Raw genomic sequence first — 25,061 nt, forward strand, 5'->3', positions numbered from 1 at the left:
AAAACCATATTTGGACACATAATAGTTGCCTTAAAAACACTCAGGTTTTATTCAGACATGGAATGGAACCATCTGCATACAAGGACGCACACCATGGCATCAATCTCTTCCTGCTATTACAGCAGTTCCTGCATCCAAAAGCTTAGATAAGACAGAAAGAAATAGAAAAAAAACAGGTTTCTCAGATGCATGATGTTTAAGAAATGAGCTTTAAAAAAATGGAAATAACCTCATTTGCAATTACCAGTCTGTTTGATCATTCCTCCACCTGTTACACATCCAGACTTATTTGACATCTGTCATGTTTAATGCCTCTGCTGTAATTAGCTGTCATTAGTGGCCAAATTAATTCCTTCCACACAATGCAATGGATGTTGTTGTAAAACATAATAACAACATGAAACCAAGGGACCCCTGCTGCATTTTCACCCAACAACACTGCGCGCGTGTGCAGTAAATTAACATTCCAACCTTGGAACCTTGGACCACATGATTTGATTTTAATGCTCCTCTCATTTCCAGATTGCTCTCATCAGAAAAGCATGATGTTTTAGTTGGCTATAGCCATGAGGACAGGCCAACCTTTTGGGATGTTGAGAAACATATTTATTTGAAGGGAGGACATGTCAGTACTTTTTTTTTTATTTGTATTTTTTTTATAAATATCCCTCATATATATATATATATATATAAAATGTTTATGCACATTTCAAATGTGTCAATAACAACTCACATTTGGTGAAAAATATTGATCATGGTGATTCCATTAATAAAGTTATCTTTGACTTTGCATACTGTCAACATTGATGCTGTAGGGATTTTTGTGTATGTTACTTACCATCAGCATTCAAGGACAATAATATACTGGTATGTGTGTGTGTGTGTGTGTGTGTGTGAGAGAGAAAGGAAGGCTACAAGTAAACCACTTCTCTGTCTCTCTCTGTGCGTGTGTGTGTGAGAATGAATGTATGTGTGAAGATACGCTGAAAAGGTGTTTTACGCTTTCCAATATAATTACCCTCAGAAAATTTTAATTAAAAAAAAAACCTGTTATTTTTTCATTCCTTTTTTTTTTCCAAGTTGAATAATGTCTCATTTAAAGCATGGCCTCTGTAACTAAGGCCTCACACACACTCACGCAACAGCTGACCGTAAACATTACAGTTAAGAGCAAAATATTTGTACGGTGTTTGTAATCTGTTTGGAAAATATCAAAGTGTACGTAGAAATGTATTCAAATGATGAAAATGTCTCGCTGATCTGAAAAGCAATCTGACTGTGAGAACCATTGTCTGCCGTGGAGAACAACCTTAGCATTCAAAAGGGACTCCAGCTCCTTGAACCGCAGTCATTGTTCCAGACAGAATCTGTCAGATGCCATAACGATAACAATAAAGTCAAGTACTACAGTGTGGGTTAGTTAATGGGCACCAGCTGGGCTACAATGTTTGTTGAAGCCCTGGGCACAACAGAACCCACGACTTGAGGTTCAGCACCAGTTCACCGCACAACCCAACACTGACGACTTTAGACAGTGTAGACATAGAGTTTTATTAATTTGCAAAATTGTGCATGTACTGCTGTTTAACCTCATTGACAATACACTATTTATTTATGCATCAACCTGCAACGTGCAATATTTATCTAGCCATCAGTCATTGTATATAATGTCCATAAGTTTTTCTTGTACATACTGACTATAAGTTTTCTCTTTTACCTTTCTTTTATCCCTTGCTTGTTTCGTGTTGTCTAATTGTGTTGCTGTAACAAGTGAATTTCCCCAATGAGGGATAAATAAAGTTTATCTTATCTTATCTTATAAGAGCGTATAAAAAAAAAAAAAAAAAACATACTTAAGTGTTTGAAATATGCTGAATGTATTATTTAAAGGTGAGAGTGACGACTTACACATGGGGATTGGATGTTTCTAGAATATTATAGAACACTAAACAGAGACTTAACATTCATAGCCTGTTTTTCACAACTGCTTTTTAACAAGAGCCCCATAGTTCAAGCGGTTGCTCATTCAAATTGTGAATGAACAACTGTGAAGTGATTGGGATGCTCCCGCGAAATCACAAATATTAGAATTTGTCCTCAGGTTTCAAAACGTGTCGCTGTTGAATACAAAATCCCCTACTGTCTCAGTACAGATTCTACATTATTTCACATAAACAGCCCTTCACAGTCCTATAAGCAAGAATTATCTCATTTGCTTCAGACGTATCACATCAAATCCTAGAAATCCATTGAGACTTTAAGTGCATTCAACAGGCAGAGTAATTTTGCCATTGTGCATTTCCTCTCTTTCAATTCAATATAGGAGATGATGTAACATTGAAATGCTGGTGGGAAATGTGGTTTAAGAGAAGGAGGCTTAGGCATGAGTCTGGAGTGACATCTGAAAAATATTTTACTGCCAAAGCCAGACGACAGTAAGATCTCTAATCTAAGAGGCAAAGTACTGCAGGCGTGTTCTTTCACAGTGGCAGTGCCACAAAGGCAGCCAGAGGATGCCAGCTCCAATTTGAAATTGTGACAGTCAGAAAGGGATCGAGAGGAGCTGTGGTTTGAAGGATGAGGAAAAAACAGTGGGTGCAAAAAATTCCTGAATATGAAAACACGGGAGAGCTCATTGTCAACAGGTTATAAATATTGTAAAGCAAAGCCAGTTTGGATTAGTTACACAGTTACTGCACAGTTAGTCAAAACTAGTGAATTCTTTTAGAGGAGTTGTGCAGTTCACCATTGGATTAAATGTTACATTTCTGATGAAAATGTTTAATTTTTTTTTTATTCAACTTTATGGTGATTTTGTTGGCAGGAGCTTGTGACTGAATTGTGTTCATACTGAAAGACTTTCTGTTATTTTGTCCACTCCTCCTTTGAGAATAACGATCATTTCTGCTGTATTTGCATTACACCACACAGATGAAATCCTGTTGAACAGTCTGAACATTATTCATGCGCTGTGTAGATACGTATATGTATGCACAGTATGCAAGTCCCAGATGTCTACATCTGCACAACTGTATGAGCAGCACACATTCAATTATGAAATAAAACAAACGTGTTCCTGGTTATTTGTTGAATTAGGTGCATTTGCAATAGAAAGAAACACATAAGGATGTTTAATTCCATCAAAAGTTTCATTCATTACATTAACCTCTGTTTTATTAATAAGACGGCAAATAAACTGAATTACTTAGAGAGCTTAATTAATTAGTTTGTGAAAAATAAGGCAACACTACAATTCCAAGTTAAGGCGAAATGTACTGTGAGTTGCCAATAATATAAATGATTTGTGCGCAACAGAACATTATTTTTGAATCACAAATGTGATATTTTACTTGAGCTGGACAATATTTGTTTTTATGCATGCAGTTTTAGAATCAAAAATATCAATAAATGAATCCCTTGCTTACGGTGGACTTTGTGCAGTGATTAAAGTTTATTACAGTGTATAGATCTTCCAAGTGATGCAAATCCCCATCCTACAGTTAACAATTTAGATAATGATCTAAATTCAATGTGTTTTCAAAACAAGTACCAACAGCAGTGCCACGTAAGGAGAAAAAGCACCTCTTCTCCCAGCAGGTATAAAAACTCTATTTGCTGTTGAATAAATTATAACTATTTGAATGTACATGACAGCACTTTTGATTATTAGAGTTTATTATTGCCTATGAAAGTGTAACATCCAAGATGATCTCATTAAAAATGAATCACTAGTTCTATACTATAAATCTTAATAACTCAGTGGACCTATATATCTTTGACTTATTAACTACCTACATATACTCTGCCCCTGACTGTAAAAGCCCAAATTTGGTGATTTTAGTAGATTGTAGGTACTGCCTCAAATCCATAATAAATGCATTAAACCATGTGTCAATATTGGACACAGTTCTAGAGGTGGAGGGATTGCCTGTCACATGCTCATCTGATGAGAGGAGCTCAGACCGAAGAGTGTTGATTCCAAAACATGAGCATTATAACAACCTGTGGATATATGGCGATCACATCATGCCTAACAACTATAATCACATTGCTGGATTTGAGCAATCAGTTTTATAAAGTATGAAATCCATTTTATTGTCCATAAAATGCTCTCAGAACGGAGCATTTATTTTACATCCCTCCCTCTCCCGCACTGTGTGTGTGTGTGTGTGTTCACTGACAAGCAATTTGTCCCTATTTGTGGCAATGCACCATAGCTTTAAGGTTAGGCCCGGGTGCCTAGCAACCATAGTCTCCTGTTGTTCTGAAGTGGGTACCTTTCGTGGAGTCTCAATATTTGGTTATTATTTGAAGAGGGTGGACAATGAAAAGGTTTTGGTAGCTGTCACACTTTCTCTGTGCTTCCTGTGTCAGGATCTCACAATGAAGCCAGGAAAGAATAATGAGCTCTGTCATAAAAGATTCACAACAGTCCCTCTGAACTCGGCCCTGCCGCCGTTGCTGTGGTAACACCTTCAGACCACTTAATCTGCTCCATCAGCACAGCACTGAATACAAAGATGCCAACCACTTTGGTACAGGCATTTAAGTCGGCAAATTACAAGGTGCATCTGTAAATATTCCTATATTGTTTATGGGTTATCAGGAGGTGGGGTGTCATCAGTCATGTATGTTTCTTTAAGTTAGTTGGGTTTTTTTTCCCCTTGTGTACGAGAGGAGTCAAAACCAACAGTTATTTCAATCATGACTGTTCATCATACTGATCTGCAAGTGTTAATCCAACACCTGAACAAATCTCCTCTGGCCTTTCACTGGCAGGATTCAAGACCAAGGTCCTCCCACGAAGATGGCACATCATGTGACACATTAAAAACAAATCAGGACTCCCATCTGCCATGGTACAAAGGCTGCCAGCTTCTCTCTGCACGTACAGTAGTTATCTTCCCACAAGCCTTTGCTATAGCAATTAGCAGAATAGCTAGTGTCCTCACCAGGAGACTCAGCAGTTGGCACATTACTGTGGAACTAAAATCAGAAGAAGAAGCTTAGCACTGTACACATGGCAGGAAAGCAGTCTTTTTATGAACTGTTTTCAATGTAGAGATGAAACATTTCAATGGCCATGTACAGTGACTCAAATCTTATCTTCACTCATAAAATATAAAAAAAATATAGCGCAATATAACATCTCCTCTATTGTCATGTATGTCCTGGAACAGTCATAGGCTGCAACAAGAAGATGAAAGGGTGAAACCTTCCGTAATGTGTAGTCTTGGATAACATTGTTTACTTAATTACTGCACAGAGGTTTTTATTACCCAATTAGTCACTCAAATAGCCTAAGTGTTTGTCGCATTGGATAACAAAAAGTGGATATTCTCAAAGAATCACTTCTATAATAATAGAATATCACAAAACCATTTTCAAGCCCCCCCAAAAAAAACAATTAGATGTCTTAATAACAGATGATAGTGCAGTTATAGGCATCTTAAAGTGGCTATTTTTTACTGAAACTCTGCCACTGTACATTGTGTATATTCCTCATTTAGAGCGCTACAAGTTTGAGGATTAACAAGGATTAAAAAACTGAGTGAGCCGTTTTATGCATATCATAGCAAGCTGAAGAATTTCCCGGGCAGAAGGGAGGTTGTACGAAACACAAGGGTTTTGATACAGTTTTTCAATTGAGACAGTGCAATGGATATGACTTGGATTCAACACAGCACACTACAGTGTATAAACGAGAAAACTGGGTACCGTTATTTTCCTCAGATGTAATTAGCAATTCCATACAGACACAAACAACTATTCATTCTCACATCCACACTTAACTTAGATTAGCCTAATCCCCAGTGGGACTGTGGGAGGAAGCTGGAGTACCAATGCGCACATTGGGAGAACATGAACACTCAACACAGACATTTCAAATTGGGATCCAAACCGGTGACCTTCTTGCTCTGAGGCCACAGTTCTAGCCACAGAACCACCGTACGGCCCATGCAAATCTTAATCTATATGTCATTAACACAAAGAGTATAGTAAAAACTTACTATGCAGCCAAAATGATCAACTGATCAGTTAAATCCATTGATTACTCCAAATTATTATACTTCATAATTATGCATTGGTAGCCAGATTGTCACTTCCTTGTGTAACCAGATTGATTGTCTGAACTCAGTCTGAGTAAGCATTTTAACAAGATGCCAAAACCAAATTCATGAGCATTATATCTCAGAAAAATGACTTTGCATTTCTGCAGTGTGCCCCCTGGGAAACATTAACTAAACCTCTGCTCCTTGGGGAAAATGATGCTGTGGATCTTTGATGATATTTTGCAATTTAATTTTTATTGCACAGCTGATGGATATAATTAACCAGTATAATTACCAGAGAGCAAACTGATTATCCCACCAAAATATACTTAGTTATTCTTTGACTACACTTAAAAAAACATATTGATGTATTTAGTTTTACATTTATTTAAATAGAACACAAGCCCGCTTTTCATTTGCTAATGGTGCTTTTCAACTACATAGTACCGCCTCACTTCGCCTCGCCTCGGCTCGACACGGTTTGGTTGGTTTTCCGTTACTATAATACCTCGTCCATGTGGGTGGGGTCATCACAGCACATCTGCATGAACCTGCGCCGTATGAGAGGGTGAGTGAATGGGCGTGAATGGGTGAATGACTAAACTGTAGTGTAAAGCAGCTTTGAGGAGTCAGCGAGACTAGAAAAGCGCTATACAAATACAAACCATTTACCATTCCGTTGTTTTACATGCGACACACACAAACTAGTAACTAGAGACTTGTAAAGCAGTTGATTTACTGAATCGTTAGAATCAGTTAATTAAAAAGAGTCTGACACTGAACTGAAATACAGCGGCAGGGGTTTGTGATGCCAATCGAGATCGCAGGCTTTCACTAAATACACCAGACTCCTCTGACAAATGATAAGATTTTAGACATTTACTTGCTAAATGTTGGCGATGAACCCACATTTTTAGGATTGTTAAGTATTTTTAATTGATCTACAGTTCAGCATTTTTCGCTTTGATTCTTGTGTTGGACATCGGGCTCATGTCTGGCCACATCACGCATAGTAAACACGCCCTAAGTTTCTAAGTTTTCCAAACTTCCTGGGCCTACGGTCAGATTTGTGCATTTGCAACAATATTGATAACATTTAAGTAAGCAGATAACATCAACAACATTTAAATATTTCATCACTAATTATCATAAGTAATTGCAATATTGATATTGATCAGGATAATTGTAACGACCATTTTGGACATGGTTGAGAAGCCGTGTGTTGAATTTCCAAATAAACACCACATAATATCATCAGACATTGTAGTTTATTTTTTGCCTATACAACTGAGTGAAATAAGCCAAGATTCATTCAGACAAAAGAGATGAACTGGCAGATAACTGGAACAAGGACAATTAGAATGAGGCTGACACATGAATTCCACAAAGGTAAAAGTATGTAGCCAGTGGGAAAGAATCCCAGCAGCAAAGACAAAGGCAAAATAATGCTATTTAAATGCAACTGAATAATACATGCCACCATTACCTAACATTAGAGGAGTGATTTCAGGTAAGCAGAATACAGTTTTCCATAAAAGCCCGTCCTACCATTTCAAGGCCATTAGCTCAGAATAATTAATCACATAACTTTCCTTTTAACATTAAACTTCAAGCACCGAAAACACAGTTTAAGAGAAACGTAAGTGAATTTTATTTCAGAAACATAAATATTTAAGCTGTCCTTTTAGTTGATGTACAATTTAGGGCAGCATAGGTAGGCCCTTACAAAAACTGTTTTGTGTAGAGTGTCCCGAGTAAATCTTTTATTTTATTTTACTTTAGTTTATTTTGGTTCTCTCACAACAAAAGAGAGAACAAGAAAACATGTAACAAAGACAAACATCAAAACAAAACCAAATAAAGTCCAAGTCAAAGTGACACTAGCAGCGGCTTAGTAATCACATGTCTCTGAACTTACAACTATGTTTGTACTATTCATCATTATATTTTAGCAATGTTCCTTAAGTGATTTTTTTCTATTTATATTGTTCTTTACTTGCTGTTCTTTACTACACTTAATATGATTTCCTTTATCTATCCATTATTGTATATATAATATATTAATTCCTTTTATTCATGTTACTATCTGTTGTATTTTTTTTGTATTCATCATCTACATCGACCATGTAGATCTATTTACTTGATTGGTCCACTTAGGAAACTGCCTAAATCAAACCTGCCATTCTCTCAAGATTAAAAGGACAATCACCAGCCTTGATTAGCTTTTAACAGCTGATTGGTTGGAGGCTTGTGCTGTTTTGTGTGGCCAGAAATGAACTGCTTTGTTTTCATGCTAAAACTGGTAGACAAGGGTCCTTGTGGAGCATTACAGCAGAGTTAGAGCCCTCTCACTAAACACCACTGTGATGCGGCGTCCCTACATGACACCCAGTGTTGTCAAAGCCTCTCAGTTTCCCACATTGCTTCTAAGCAAAACACCCAGACCCTTGTTCAGAAATGCCAAAAGACGCATGTCAATGTAATCTTTGCTTGAGGGTACGCGATTACACTCTCACACTGCTCAGTCACTGCCTCAGTCACTTCTCACATGAGGGCAGTCAGGAGAGAAGGGACCTGGAAAAAAAAGACATCATCCACATCTTTCCTTGTTTTAGCTACTTTGTTTCTTCTTTCAGTGATGTTTACGAGGTGAGAGTGCCTTTAATATTTTATGTAATTTCTTACTTAATTGCAAAGGCCTGTCTTAGGCATGTGGAGCAAATGTGGATTGAAATGATGTGATTACTTCAACAATGGGGGAAATGTGATCATTTTGACTCTGATCATGATTGTTGCCAACTCACAGTGGTGTGGGAAAGAAATGATAGAGGAATATCCAAGGCTTTGATAACTCAGATGGCCGCTCCTCTCAGACAGTTTGAGAGGATAAAAAGCACCTCAGAATGCAAAGAATGTTGAACCTTGAAGCAGATGGTTCCACCAATGCTAGGTAAAAAAAAACAGAAATTTGAAGGTCCGTGGGGCATTAGACTTGCTTTGTCAAGGCTGCTGTTTGTGGTGATGATGCCTTTGCAAACTTTCAATACTAATCATAATTCTATCACTTTATCCTCCCCGTGATGGCTGGGGGGGGGGGTGTACAACCTGGAGAGTCCATCACAGGGACAAATAGAGACAAACAACCATCCACTCTCTCTCATGTTTTTGGACTGTGGGAGGAAAACCCACACACACACACACACACACAGGGGGAACATCCAAACATTCCTTGCGTGTATTCCCTTATTATTTTACACACAAACAATAATGGTGATGGTTAATTTTTATTGTGTCTACAGTTTGCCTCATGACGATTAGTTCATACATACAGTAACATACTTTATTTATGACACATCAAATACCCCCATGTTTTCATTACTTAGGGATTTCTGTACTCAGAGACGACTATTTGTAAGGAAACAGTGCTCAGTGACCAGTAAGAGACAGTATCAGTACCACAGTTACCTGTTGTGTTAGTTACTACTGAAAATAAGGTGTGATGAAACATTTTCTCTTGTGACAGAATTTCTTCCAATTTCCAATAAAAGCTCCCACTGCCTCTAATCTTCAGTGGCGTAAACAGGGGTACTTTGAAAAGAAGACATAAAGAAAAAGATAATGATACAAGTTCAGACACCCTAAGAGGTGAGCAGGTTCATCAGCTAATTTTCTGCAGAAACTGTAGAACAATTTTCTTAAATATTGCACCGAGCTTGATTAGTCTGTATCAATGCTGTTTTATTCCAGTTCTAAGAAACTACAGTGCATGCTCCTGAGTAGTGCAGGTCAGAGGGAACAAATAGGCTTTATGTAGAAATCCTGCCAGATTAGACACAAGAAAGCAAGATAAATGGGTGCGCAAATAGGAAGGAAATAAGAACAGAGGGATCTCGAGAGTTAGCTGAGGGAGGTTAGCCAGGCCAAAGATAAACATGAATCTCGTCCTAATTATTTACATGCAGTATAAGACATGTCTTCTTAGAACACCATTACAAAGACGAGGAGATAATGGTTTGTAGTGTTAGTGTGAAAGTTTAAGTTTGACAATTTCCAAACAGCACTGACACCCTGTGAAGTGGCAGAGAAAAGCAGAGGAGGAGGCAGCAATAGCACTTTGCCAATTATACTCCATAACAATGACGAGAAGTGTGTTTTGTACTAACTGGCATTAAGCTACACGCATGATACTTTTTCTTATACCGTGAAAAGGTAAAGATTGGCGTGAAGTACGCTTCAAGGCTGCACATATATCAGGGCATTTTCTTCTACCATGCTATACTCTGGATTCTGCATCTAAAAGGCTTTGGGCTGGCCCTCTAAAGCGCTAGATGACTAATACCTCTATACCTCCTAAAAGCCCAGCTCACTAACAGGCGGACTGCAGTCTGCATCCAATCATATTAGTGAATTGGGGCCACACTGAATGCCTGAACATCTGCAAATCTTGCTTTTCATCTCTGGGCAGCCATATTGTCCACGTGAGACATGCTTTTCAGATTCACTGCTTTCCCTCTTGTGATTAGAGCTCTCGTCTATTTTTACCACAAACCAAATGCGTTTCATCGGGAAAAATAGCAACAGAAAAGTATCTTTCACCACTCCAAAAGCTCTCTGCACACTTCAGTTGGTGTTTTTAGTAAACAAACAGACAAAAGCTGGAAATTTAATGCAATTAATTCAAATGATTTATTTCAGTCCCTGACATTATTTTCATATGTCCATGTAGAGTGCATTTTATGTTTTTCTTTTGTGGGCTTCTTTTATTTTTTTTATGATGGTGTATTAGGGCCAAACTGAAGAGAGGAAAAAAAGGAATTTTTCTAGAATAGAGTCATAATATTACGAGAAATATTATGACTCTATTATTAAATAGCAACAGAACACAAATGTAACCAGTGGTAGCCTTGCAGTCCACCACTACCAACCATTTCCTCCTCCACGAAAAGAAGATTTCCTCCAGGTCTGTGTGATTCTTTCATCGAAACAGACACATTGTCTTGCACAATCTTTTCAAAGATCTGATGCTGAAGACAATGTGGTGCTGATGTGCCAAAATTATTAAGTATTTCCTTATTTGTGAAGCCTATAACTTCACAAAATTCACTGTGTTCCTCATCTTGACGCAAGTATAGCAGCTGATCATCTGCTCTTTTGCTTGAATAATAATTATGACTTTATTTTCAAAATATTACGACTTTGCTAATGAATGCTAATGAAAATATTTATATTGGACTTAATCACCAATTACACTTGTTAGTCATTATGATGTTCCAGATTTTTGGCTTGAGGAGATTGCTTCTATCTGGACCTCATTTAAGGAATTTAATTTACTACCCTTGTTCTAAAGGAATGGGAAACGCCTACTCTACTGGGTTGCATGTAGTCTAGGGGGTAGAATGCAATGGTCGAATTAAAGCAATATTTGAATCAGCTACAAATGCACATGCAATCAATTAGGCAAAAGTGCTGCATATGTGAAAGCTTTTGTGTTTTTGCCGAGGTTGCATCAAAGACAAAAAGAGTCTTTCTTTTTCTTTCTCTCAGCAGTGGTTTACATTGCTCGGTAGGAATTGAATTTGCCCACATGGTCAGGTTGTGCAGCCTCAAGTAATAGTTGCGCTGCTTTATAGCTGGCACCAGCTTTTCGATACACCTGAGAAGCACTTAAATTTAATCTGTCTCATCAAGATCAATAAATGTGTTTGAACTGTGACTCTTCGGGACATACTGCCTGTTAATAGGCCTCAATGATTTTAGAGTGACCATTTTTCTACAATCTCTTTTACACTGGGGTCCAGACGACTATCCGATACGAGAATGTGGTCTTACATTTTTGAAACGCACTGTATGCAGTTCGGTGCTCTGCTCTCAAGTAAACCACAGCACTTCCAGAACGTGCAACAGCAAATATTACCAACATTATCAGAGAGTTGTAATATGAATGAATGCAGGGTAGAGTCAAGTGCACATACAGCACTGTGAGAAAAGAAGGAATCGGAAGGATGGAAGCAGAGAGGTTCCCAAAGTTGAGGAGAAGGCAGACTTGTGGGAGAGGATAGCGGGCGCATGATCAAAGCCTATATTTTGAAATCACTTACTTCTCCATTAGTTTGATTAATGGGGCCGGCTTCACAATCAGACAGAGGCAAGGGGCTTGAAAAATGATGCAATTACTGCTTTTTGAATAGAGGGCTGAAAAGGCCTGTTTGAAAGAAGGATCTGGAGGAGATTCTACAGGGCATCCTGGACGGCAGACTACCTTCTCTTCATTCATCTATTCCCCCCCGCCACACACACTGAAGCCTCACAGTACCACTATAGCTCCTTCCCCCCCCGGGGCATCTCTCATCAGCCTCAGAGGCATGCATCACTGGCTCTTACTTAGCTGGTGGAGCACTTTATTAATTGTGATTAATATGTATCTGCAGCATCTTTTAATGGTTGTGTTGCATTCTGTTTTAATGAACCACTCCATTCCAAAGAGTTCTTCTTTTCATTTTTATTTTGCATTCTTACGTTTCTTCAATTGCCTGAAACATATGCTCGTTGTGCAACATAACTAAGATATTATGTAAACCTCTGAGTGATCGGATGCAATTAAAGAAAGCCTCAAGTGCCACTTGCAAAGACGTTTACTGAGACACTGTAACTCACCATCGTTTTAAAAATAAATAAATAAATGCTGCACACACAAAGATGGTCATTAGAGCCAAGGAGAGGCCAACGCTGTGTTTTGTAAATTACTTTCCCAAACAACTAAACAATTGCATTATTAATTACATTTCATCATAAACACATTTTCTTCCAGATGATACGTTGTTGACTTATCACCAATGGGGATATACTTCACAAGTATTTGAAGCAACATTTGAAAAAAATAGAACCTATAGGTGTCCAAAAACAGAAAACCAAAACAGTGGTTTCAAACTTTTCAATGTGGGCTCTAAAACACCAGGGAATGTGGACAACAGGCATATCCACAGCAGAAAAGTAAGAAAGTAGTATGGATGCCTCATTCCTGACTCTTCAGTGTGAGTTGAGGACATTCAGCTCTCCACAAAAACCTCAACCCCTTAGAAGACAACAAACCTCCTCAAGAAACAATCATGACCCATCAGGATCAGTCACACAGGCTGCTTACACACATATTTATGCATTCACACTCAAGTGTTTGTTTGCAGATGTGAAACACGGAGAGGGAGAGAAAAAAGAAAACGAAATGCTGCTATATAGGTTCACCCTTTGATGTAAAGTAAATGAAAGTTTAATAGGACAGATCAATAAAGCCAAAGGTTCAAAGAGGATTCACAGTTTTTCAAATCATTCAAACTTTAATTACACAGCACTCTAAACACTTTGGCTCAAAACTAGGTTTAAATCAAATACACAAGATGGATATATGTTGGCACAATAACTCAAAAACCAGTCTTGGTAGTATGAAATGAGAGTTCCAATAATGCTCCTCTGTGCTCATTTATAAATTTGTATTTACAAGGATTCTCTCACGAGTTGTCTTTGCAGTGACAAACACCAAATTCAGTGAAGAATCTCATTCGGTGTGCTTCCAATGCACAGTAAATGTGCTAATGCAAATGTTGAAGCACTCACAGTTTTGTGAAACTCCTACAAGCTTATGGGCTGAACTCTTGAGCAGATCTCAGCACTGAGCTGTTGATTGCATAACAACAATAACTATAATTATTAATGTATTCATAGGTGACAACCCTGAATCATCAACCCTGCAATATCTGATATCTAATGGTTCTGAGAATTTCCCACATAAACTGACTGATAATGTGATGCAATACATCACCATTTCTTTTTAAATGTGGGAGACCTGTGAATGAGACCTTCAAAGATGGATGGAAAAAAATATGTACAAGTTGCACTGACTCAAAAAACAAGGAACAATAAGCAACAAACAACTAGAACAGGTAAGAAAAGGGTAAAAAGACAATTGAACTGGCATGCAGGTATTTATATTCTTACCACAGGGGCTGTACTTTAATTGAACATTTTCTCCAGAGCTTTTGGACTGTGATAGGATGTGTGCTGCGTACCAATACAGTACTTGTTTTCCAAGTGGTTGGCTTTGCAATTACCCTTATAACTCTTACTGTATTTGGAGTCTGCCACTTGGGAAGTGGGCAATAATCCTGAGCCCACAGCAACAATTTCACAGAGACAGAACTTTTCAATAGAATTGTTGAGTTTTGGTATTATTGCATCTCATATTATGCTGCAGGGGGACAACTATGCAGCGATAAAGCTATTAACATATACAGACCAAGTAACTGTGTTTTGACTGCTCCAATTTAACAAGAAAATGAACCATACAAATGTTTTGCAATCTTAGAAAAGTGTCAAATTCCTCTAGAAAATAAATATAGGAGTAAATGAACAGGTTAGAGCGCACACAACATGTTTCTGATTTTGTGCTCTATAGTGGTGGCTGACAACAGACGATATGCCACTCTGCTTCCTACTTAACTGTAGAGGTCACCAGATAAATATTTATCTGACTTCACTTTACCTTTCATGAGATTAACCATTTTCCCTTCAGAAGAAACCAAAATTGCCCACGAGGTTTACTGTTTCAATAATGCAAAGCAAGACTCATAATCGCAGACATCAATCAAACTTTATTACCACCTGTCAATAAAGTACTGAGTTTTGGGTGCTGTCACATACACAAACTTTGAAGGGCTTTTGCTCTATGCACCTCACTGTATAAATATTTTCTTTTCATACTGAGCAAGGGGAAAACGCATATGTTTAATGGTTACATAAGCAAGGAAACTGTGGACTGTGCAGCCTTGGAGTCAATAATGTGCCATAAGCAGGGTTTTTGAAACACTGAGGTCCACAAATGAGCTTATTCACAATTCAAAATTCTCAATAATAAAAAAAAAACTTATCAGCCAGCAGAAGCATAAAATAATCAATTAGCAGTACTTGCTCTCTCATCTCCTTTATCTGTCCTTTACTATTTTGTCACAGTCATTTTATTTATTTGTTTTATCTGTGTTGAAAACAGTAAACACAGGGTGAAGACATATCCACTTCTCCATTAGTGCTGCCATTGATCCTATTGGGCAAGCGATGGAGAAAACCCTGGACAGGTTGCCAGTCAGTCTGTCACATCTGTCTCTATCTATCCATCCATATATCTATCACCAAAAACCATACAATAATAGGATTATACAGGTGATTGTGAGTTGTCAGAGTGTGAAAGGAGAACCTGGAGGGACATTGTGCGAATTTCACACAACAGCACTAATGACTGCACCACTGTGATGCCTATAGGTCAACTGATCCGGCATCCATCCAAGAAATATCTCAAATTTCAATCTGACTTCAGAGGGATGTCTGCACAATTCATATGTATTCATCATTGTGATATCAATATGCACAGTTTACACTTCGTAAAAGATACATGCATATCGCAAAGACAGCTTGAACTGTTTGTTGGGGGGCCGACATCAGAAACTGTGTCAAAGTCGAGGGCCAGATGAACAAAAAGTTCACAACAAATGATTTTCCATTGTCTATTGTCCATCTTTCTGTCTTGCCTGATTTCCTCTACTGTATTTCAGTGGAACGGCACATCCAGGCCTGCAGTCACATGCACCTTAGGCAACAATTAGCTGCACACAATCATTTTTATTAGATGTATAAAGCTAAAAGAGAGGGAGGCAAATACAAATGAGGAGCTGAGCCCCCTTATAATAACCCCCCATCTGGTTCTGGCTCTGTGTTTTCAAAATCCACATTTCATTTATTAATTTTACTGGCCAGGTATTGGTAAAATAACACCTGATAAGTGTGGAACACAGTCAGAGAGCCAATGGAAAAAAGCCGGAAAGGCATATTATCTCGCAGGGCCGAATACAATTACATAGTGGGCCGGATGTGGCCCATGGGCCTTGAGTTTGACACCTTTGATGTAGATTGTTCTTTGTGGTAGTTTTGTGTAGCCAAGAACTGCACATAAATGTAGATACGTGTTTTTGTTTCAGTGTCTGCCAACGCCACCCACAGACTGAGTCAATGTTAGCTGTGAACCCACAGCAGACAGACACCATACACCATTTGGTATGTCTGTGTAGATTCTCATTCGTCCAGATCCAGGTCATAGTTCTCCAAAATTACGTATTTCATGTTTTCATAATATCTTGCACCCCTAATTGGTTATTTTACTGATACCTATTTTATTTTGCAGTGACTACATATACTATTTATGTACTGTATATAGATTCAAGATTGTATATACAACACAAAGAGAAGAAGATAGAACAAAGAACATTAATTTAGATAACATTTCATCATTTTAATTACACACACACCTCTGGGGAAAAATATCAAGGTCCAAACTTCTGTGACCTCAATGGTGAATACGGCCTTGGTTTTAATCTATTTTCTCCTCCTCATCATCATCGTCACATTAATCATCTTTACCACCATCATCATTATCAGTTACAAAATGCTCATGTTATTTACAATTTGGAGGCTCTTTTCCAGATTGTAAATGTGAAATAAGCCATCACCTCAAATGGCACCACAGTTCCATCAACATTACTTATTAAAAGGCAAACTATTTATGAAAAGCTCTCTATCATCATCAAGAACATGAATTTAGAATTACAATTATATCTCTCAATTATTCTGCCCTTTTGTGATTATATGCCTGTAGAGGTGGTTTATTTAGATTTTGCTGAAATAAACTATCCTTGTTTCAAAGGGCTGTACTGTTTCAGGTACCTCATGGCATCCTGAATATTTTAAACACGTGGTCAGAGTATTTCATAAACTCCCAGCAGGTACCATTAATTGATATTGCCATTTTTTTTTATTTACTGGACAACACTGAAGCATTTATTCATTCTGCATGCTCTATACTTTTCTGATGCTTCATAGCAACACAACTTTGAGCTTATTATGGCGGGGGAAAAAATTTAATAAGATGCAGAATTTAGTCACAGCCAAGTAAAATAGTTTCCCTTCAGGGGCGGGAGTAGAAAGTATTTGTTGTCGTATACAAAGCCAACCATGTTACTGAATTATTACAGGGTTAAATCTATTACAGTTGAAACTGCGTATGAAATAATGTGTCTGTGACATAACTAGCGATGATAGGACAACAGAGAAAATCAAAGGACAATAAATGAACACAAAGAGAAATGGAGACATATGGTATACAGTGCATTATATGAGAGGAGACAGTATAGGAGATGAGGTTATATTGGGGCAAAAAGCAAGGGCAGGAAGATAGAGAGTCCATGTCGGGAGGAACATGGAACTGTTAGGATGGGGGGGGCACAAAGAAGGAAAGGAGAATGTCCTGTAACAGGGACAAAAGAGGAAAGAGAAACAATGAGAGAGAGAATAGAGGGTAGAAGAGGATGAGATGTGGGACAATGATAGATCGTTTTGTGGCAGGCTCAATTTGTCATGCTGTTATTGGGAAGAAAATGGAATAGAGGAGCAGTAGTGAGGGTCAGAGGGAGAGGACAGGGGCGCATAGGTGGGAGCGATAACCCACAAGAGAGCTACACCAGTGTATAGTTAAAGTGGGTGAAGTCCACACACCCCCTCACCTCTGACCTTCAGCAGTCCATGACTGAGGTTACAGTGCTTTGACGGACCCCACTAATGTGTAAGTAAATATCTTTAGATATGATTTTAGCACGTTTATGTTGTATGCCAGTGTCTTGTGATACACTTTATTAGGTACAGGTTACTGCTTATATATGTTATCACAAATATCTGCTCAGCACATTTTGACCTGCATGGCCAAGATGAAGTTTAATCTGAGCATCAGAATGAGGAAGAACATTTTAATTTACTTGAATTGAGTCTTCTGAGTACAAGTGAGTCTTTTCATTGGTTAAAAAAAAACAAAAAAAAAAACAGAACAAGCTAAGAAGTACTTCTGGAGCCTTTTAATTATACCTGGCCTGAGTCATTAGCACTAAAGGAGGGGTGTATAAAGATCTGGCAGTGATGGATCTAGGGAAGGGATGTGAGGTGACAAAATTAAAGTGTGCAAGTGTTTGGGCATTCCTTCCCTGTGTGTGCACGACGCTGAAGACTGTTGTTTGGTGCCAACTCTACGCTCCCCTGCACCAACACCATGCTCTCTGTGTCAGGTTAATGAGTCATGCTGGGATAAACGTTTCCAGGTCATGGCCAGGTTTATTCTGTCTGAGGAACCAGCAAAGTCCAGGTGCCAAGACACAACTGTGCTGCCAGCTGGAATATTCTGACAAATGTGAGGAGGGAAAAAAAATGTAACATGAGTGCAACCATTAAAAACTGAGCCTAGTATTGTATACCGCCTGTAAAATATGGTGTCGAAAACTGGTGCAATAATACAAGCGGGCGGGGAAAAGTGAGCAAAAAGGAAAAGTACTGGGAACAGGAAATGAAGAATCCATACACAGGGGATATTATCTGTAACTGTTGAGTGGTGCTGGAGATGGAAAGTGGTTTTCTACCTTTTCCACACTTAATAAGTTAAAGTGCTGCAGATAAGAAGCTATACCATTTGGTGTGAAACATTGCAGATAAAACTGAGTAGATTTTTTCCAAATTCAACCACCTTATGTAATTCTTTAGTCTATTATTGGAACATTTTATTGGTATATAGTTTACTCTGTGACTGTTAGCTAGGACACAATCTTTAAAAACCCTCTTTTTCTTTAATAATGTTTTCAGCCTGTGACACTGACTTTGACAAAACAATTGGAAGGACACGGAAATGTTACAAAGTGAGAGATTACTGTCAAGAGGCATCAACGGCTTTTATGTCAGAAAAAAATAAAAATATGTGTGCAAGTGTGTGTGTTGTGCCAGACCAGCTGTCATGTCAACAGTACTGAAATCCCCCAGCAAGGAAAACCATTACAGCTGTCTCTTTCCAGAGCACCCCGTAATAGCATGTCAACTCAGTCCACCCTTAAATCACCATCAACAAGCATTGTGACAATAACCCGGAAGAGTCCTTGGCATCAAAACACAATTCCTAGCAAGGGCAAACGTGTTTATTACATCTCACAGTCAAGTGTCACAAAGGGTCAATTTTTAACCAACGTTTCATGGTCTCAAGTCTTCTGATCAGTGACTCTATTTCCACCACATTAACCTCATATGACATGCAGTCAAGGGTTCACAAGGTACTGAAAGACCGTGAGTGTTTTTGTGTGCCTTTTTTCTGATGTACAGTTCTGTGTGAAGCTTTGTTGTTTTTATGTTTGACAAATTCTGTGATCCTTGGAATGATGTGACTGATGATGTGGCGCTTTTCCACTACCAAGTTCCAGCACAGCATTTTTTGCTTTTCCATTAGCGATAGTACTTGGTACCTGGTGCTTTTCTTAGTACCTACCCTAACAAGGTTCCAAGCAAGCTGAGCCGATACTATGTGAAGTTGACAGACTGCTGGCCAGTGATTGGTCAGAAAGTGTCAAGAGTCATGAGCACGATGTTCGACAAAGGAATCAAACCGAACAATGCCGAATTGTAGATCAGTTAAAAAGACTGGAACAGTCCTGAAGATATTAATCTCCAACATTAACAAGGAGATGTCTAAAATCTTTAACATTTAACAGAGGAGTCTGGTGTATTTAGTTCAGTGACTGTTAAAGACGGAGTCTGAATGATTCTGTGAACAAATCTTTATAATGAAATGATTCCAATGATCCAGTACACCGAAAACAACTGCTTTGACCGTCACTAATTTGCGTGTCTCACGTGTAAAACTAAGTCACGGCAGTTTCATGCAGCTGTGCAGTGATGACTCCGCCCATGTGGAGGAGGTACTATATTGTAATGGAAAACCAACCAAACTGTGTGGTGCCGTGCTGTGCCGTACCGTGCCGAGGCGAGCCGGGACCATGTAATGGAAAAGCGGCAATAGTTTTGCATGCCAGAGCCCGTTTTCAGATGAAGAACCCAGCATAAAAATAATGTTGCCTCAGTTCTGTTCACAGAGACTAAACAGAGGCAGAACAACATCAGCAACAACAAACATCGTCCAAAGTTACACGCTGCTGCAGCACAACAGAAAGATGAGAGAAAGCTCCAGAATGTTTGTGTTTGGTTTGGGTTAACGTTGCCTCCTTTCCTTTGTAAAAAAAAAAAAGTGTCTTTATATTAAAAGGCCGCTGTTGGGCAAAGACGGTCCACAGAGTTTTAGATCAAAGAAGAAACCGCTACAACTTAAAAAGAAGGCACAAGGCCACATGAGCCACAAATGACGACCATCAGTCTAGCTTATCTACTGTATGTCTTAAATTCTTTAGCAGATTTCTTGGAGCCTTGGGAATGCTGCCGGGAATGTCTGCTTTTAAAACTGATTTCATTTCAGTTGGAACACCTTAAAAAACATTCCATCATGTAGTGACAGATTCAGGATATCTGTGTTTGAATCTGAGGTTTCTGTGACAAGCTGAGTAATGATTATATTTACTCCTAAAGACAGGTAGTGTATAATTCCCTCTATCCCACACAGTTGAGACCGCAGTCCTGACGATTTCTCATACCTGTGTAAACATAATTTAAAAAAAAATAAAAAATGCTTGATGCAGAGAATGTCTGGCAAATGTCACAATCCATTATTTAAAAGACTTTAGAGAAAAAGTGAAAAAAAAGAAAGAAAGATGAACATTTTGAGCAATGAGTGTTGTCAGTTAAACTTAACCTTTGAACAGCCCTTCCAAACAAGATGATGATGACATTTTTGTGCATGAGTTTTAAAGGGATCTCGCAGCACTGTCGGTGATTTTCATTCACGCAATACAGAGTATGTGCTTGAAAAAAACCAAAAACTAACCAAACAAACAACACATGCCTCCAAATGAAGTCATTTTAGCTGTCACTGTGGTAGAAAGGTATGATAAACCTGCAACGACTTTTCATCTCTCCCACATTAGATATGCAACCTGGGCAGCATTCACACTGTTATAGGCTCCAGATTTAAATGGCTGCACAGCTGTCAAAATCCATTCACTAATTGTCTCAGAACACAAAGCCCTCTTTTTTCCACTGCTTTCTTAAATGGATACTCTCTCTAGGCTACCACTCTGAAGTTGAGTCCCTCAGTGCGCTCATCTCTTTTGTCCCTGTCACCACATCTCTTCCATTCAACCCCACTCATTATGGTTTCATAAGCATGTGGTTTATCACGAAGGAGGAGCCCTTTCTAGATCTCCTCTCTTTTTCTCATCTTTGACCTTTCCTCTCTAGACTTAACTCGCCATCATTTATTGTTTCTATCTCCTCTTCGTTGTGCCCTCTCTCTGTCTCCATCTTCCTGTTGTTACCTCGCCTCCACCCGGTACAGCGTCTCTCTCTCCCTCCCTCTCCCTCTCACTTTTCTTGGCAGCAAGCAGCAGTGCTTGTCACTCCTGTAGCTTGGTGTAACCGCCGCACAGGAGGCGGACCTCCCCCAACCTTGCTGCTCCATCTATCAAGTGGCCTGCAGAGCTGGCACGCTAACTGACACCGCCCATTCTGTTTCCCCTCACATCAACATTTTAGGAGAACACGTCAAGCCGAGTGAGAGTGGATGCAGTCGAGTCTGAGAAGCATTTCCCTCCTTCACATTACAAAGCTGATGCAGACTAAAATACTCCCTGGCATATGATGCTTATTTGAAAAAGCGTGCATGTTCACTTAAATTCAGCCATATTGTATACTTATATATATTTGTCGGTTGTAACCCATTCAGTATATTCCATTTGCTTTTTAAAGCTTTTTAATCAGTGATGGTGAAATTATATCTTCAAAAGCAAAACCCCAGAGAGACAAAAATCTAATTTAGTTGTCTTTAAGATATATAGCTTGGAGCTGTACTGTTGGCAATTAATTGGAGAGTGACTTTGGCAACTCGTAAAATATGTCAAGTTTTTGTACGTAAATGTGCATCGTTTTATGCAAGTGATTTAGCAAATGCTTACTAATATCACCCAAGGACATGGAAATGGGACAGTTGAAAGCTTAAAATTGCACTTTATGGCCCTCTAAAAGCCTTGCATGTCTCAAGTTCTCCCTATCATGAGGGGAACAGAGCATTTGGGTGTCAGGAACGCGGCGGCACTAAAGCTGACAGAATACGTTGTGTCCTCTCATGGCCACAGTGAACAAGAGATGAGATGGCAACTATCTAACAAGAGCTCTGAATTTCTGCATGGAACGACTGACACTGCCAATGACATATGCGTCTTGTTCTAAGTATGAGAAATGACTGTGGCCTGAGAGTAGATTGGAGAAGTGACAAGTGACTTGTGACGGAGTAGTCGCGCACCCTTGGAGTAAAAGAGAACAGAGAAGATTGTGTGACCTCGCATGACTTTGAGCTATATCCTTAAATAATATTGGGTGAATTCACAATTTCAAATTAAAAGTTATGAATATGGTTTAGCTATATTAGTTCTCTTAACAACTATCTGTCTCAAAAAGTGCATACTGGGACATTTTTCCCCTCATGCCATCCTACCCTGCAGAGTAATATGTAGGTGTGGACATTTGACAGCAGGGCACACACAAGTGAAAGATGCCCCGACTTCCTACACAGGAATAACATCATCTGAAAGATATGCCGTTTATACTAATTTTGTATCTTTGCTCTCATTGTCATCAAATCTAGACATGGGCTTCTTTGTAATCATTTGCATCTCTTTGTCACTTTGCATTTCTTGTCATTTTTAATCACTTTACAGCTGATTTCTCTCTGTAGTGTTTTGTCATTTTATAATTTCATTTGTGGCTGCTTTGTATCTGTGATGTATCTGCTTGTAGTTTTCAATTACTTATTAGGTTTTCAAACATTTGCATATCTTTGTGTCTTAGTTTCTTCTGTTGATACTTGCTAAACATGTCTTTCTTAGTTGTTTTGCATTGAGTTACTATACCCTCTTATTGTGGGTCTCCCTGTAATAGTTTTGTATATGTACAGCTTTTTTAAAAGTGTTCTGCTAGTCTTTATTGTTGTTTGTACTTGTACTTATTTGTTATTCATTTCCTTCTAGTTTTTGTGCATCTCTTTGTGCAGCTGGTTTTGTTTCATTTTAGTATGACGAGTGTATTAGTGGTTATGTCTCTTTATTCTGTCTTTTGCTAAAAAACAAAACAAAACTAATGCATCATTGCAAATAATAAGTGTAGCTTACTGCAGAGGTGAACAAACAAAGATAGATTCAGAAAAGCGTAGGTAACAGAGTCCTGGACTAAACTACTACCACTTAAACAAATACTGGGAAACAACAAGTGCTGCTAATCCCAGTAATGAATCATATTTCTTGACACTTATATTACAACACGAGGAAAGATTTATCATCTGTGATTAATTTTTAATCTTGCATTCTTTGGACTGGTCATCACCATGGCAACTTTCCTTTTTTTCCCCTCTAATGCTAATTAGCTCTGGAGTGTTTAACTCCCAAAGGTGTCACCATCATTCTCCATTCACATTTCCTCCCCCACTACCTCTGGTGTGGAGCTGGAACACCATGTGGCAACAGCGATCAATGCAGCTTTGGTCAATTTACAAATCTCTAGTTCTAATATATTAATATATTCGCAGGAGCATTTGGAAAGAGCACTGGATGTGGATCTTAATTCGGGATGATGAAGAATATAATTGGTGACGTAAATTAAATCTCATGGGAATGTCAGTGATAGAAGTTGAAAACCTACTCACTCGTTTCAAAATTATTAAAACTAAATCATTTTAAACCATTTTTATCTTGCTGTAGATTCTCAAAGGTCTAAGAGGTTTAATACTTGGTTTTTACCACAACTGAGAAAGAACTGTGTAATATGGTTGTGCATAAGCAAACATTTGATATGAGACATGATACACATCTCTACATGATACATATCTCGATATGGCAGTGATGGTATAGTGCAGCACATTTAAACTCAATAAGCAAGGTGACATATTGCAATTTTCCCCAACCCAAAATAGTCTATTTTAAGAAAACCTCTTAGACTAAAGATAACAATTGTACATGCATAAGTAATATGCAGTTTTCTTTGTCTAGTGAAAGGAGCAGCAGGGAAAAGGGAGAGAGTTAAATGGCCAAAACACCTACAGGAAAAAAAGCCCCCTGGTGATGATGAGACAAGATTCTGCTACCAAGCATTAGTCAGACCTAGTGTTTCAGACCCAAGTGTTTCAGACCCGTTCAGGATAAGTCCAGGGTTTTCTGAGGTGTGTGGTTTTCTGAGGTGTGTGGTTTTCTGAGGTGTGTGGTGTGTGGTGTTTTACTGCCATAGAAAGAAACAAGTCATGATCAAAATGATTCCCACCATCTTCTGCCACAGACAACCTGTCAAACGGCGACAAATTACTGCTGCCAAAGATGATGAGCGCACAAAGACAGTGTAAAAAAATGCCAACTGTCAGATAAGTCGATTTTGTGAGACGAATGAGAGTGAGAGAATCTACTCACTACAGTAACTCAGTCCGCTGGCTAGTGGCTTCAATTACAGGAAAAAAGACCTGCCAACAGCCGATGTTCAGCTAAAAAAGAACTTCTGCTGTTAGCTGTCGCTGCAACAACAATATGTTTTACCAGTGTTATTTATATGTCATAGAAGATGGTCTGTCATGTAAACACGAAGGATTACGGTAGGACACAGCACTGACTTCATCAGAGAGCATCATGATTTTGCTCAACTTTGTTGTGAAAAACAACAACAACAACATTTAGCAACATGAGCAACGAAAGATGCAAGTCCTCTGTGCTCCACACAGTCCATGTTATCTTTCATGGAATTATCCTGTGGGTCACATGCAATCATGCTGATCAGAAAAGTAAACAAAGTCCCCTCACGAGTGAAGAATGGATTTTTCTTTTTCCCATGTAAAAATTCTGTTTCATCTGCGCACTTCACATTTGGAGACAGGCAATTGCATCTCGTTTCATCATATTTAACAAGTCACTGATGCAGCACTGACACAGATCAAGTGAAAAGTATTTAAACTTTTTTTAAGTCATCTTT

The 25,061-nt window shown here is 38.6% G+C and overlaps 1 protein-coding gene across 5 annotated transcripts in view; it reads right to left on the minus strand.

Annotated features, from left to right (window-relative positions):
• The window catches only part of grid1a (glutamate receptor, ionotropic, delta 1a), a 243,343-nt gene that overhangs the window by 41,366 nt on the left and 176,916 nt on the right, over window positions 1–25,061 (minus strand). The gene's annotated exons all lie outside the window — the stretch shown is intronic.

Source organism: Solea solea, chromosome 15 (genome assembly GCF_958295425.1).
Source record: "Solea solea chromosome 15, fSolSol10.1, whole genome shotgun sequence".
Lineage (NCBI taxonomy): Eukaryota > Metazoa > Chordata > Actinopteri > Pleuronectiformes > Soleidae > Solea > Solea solea.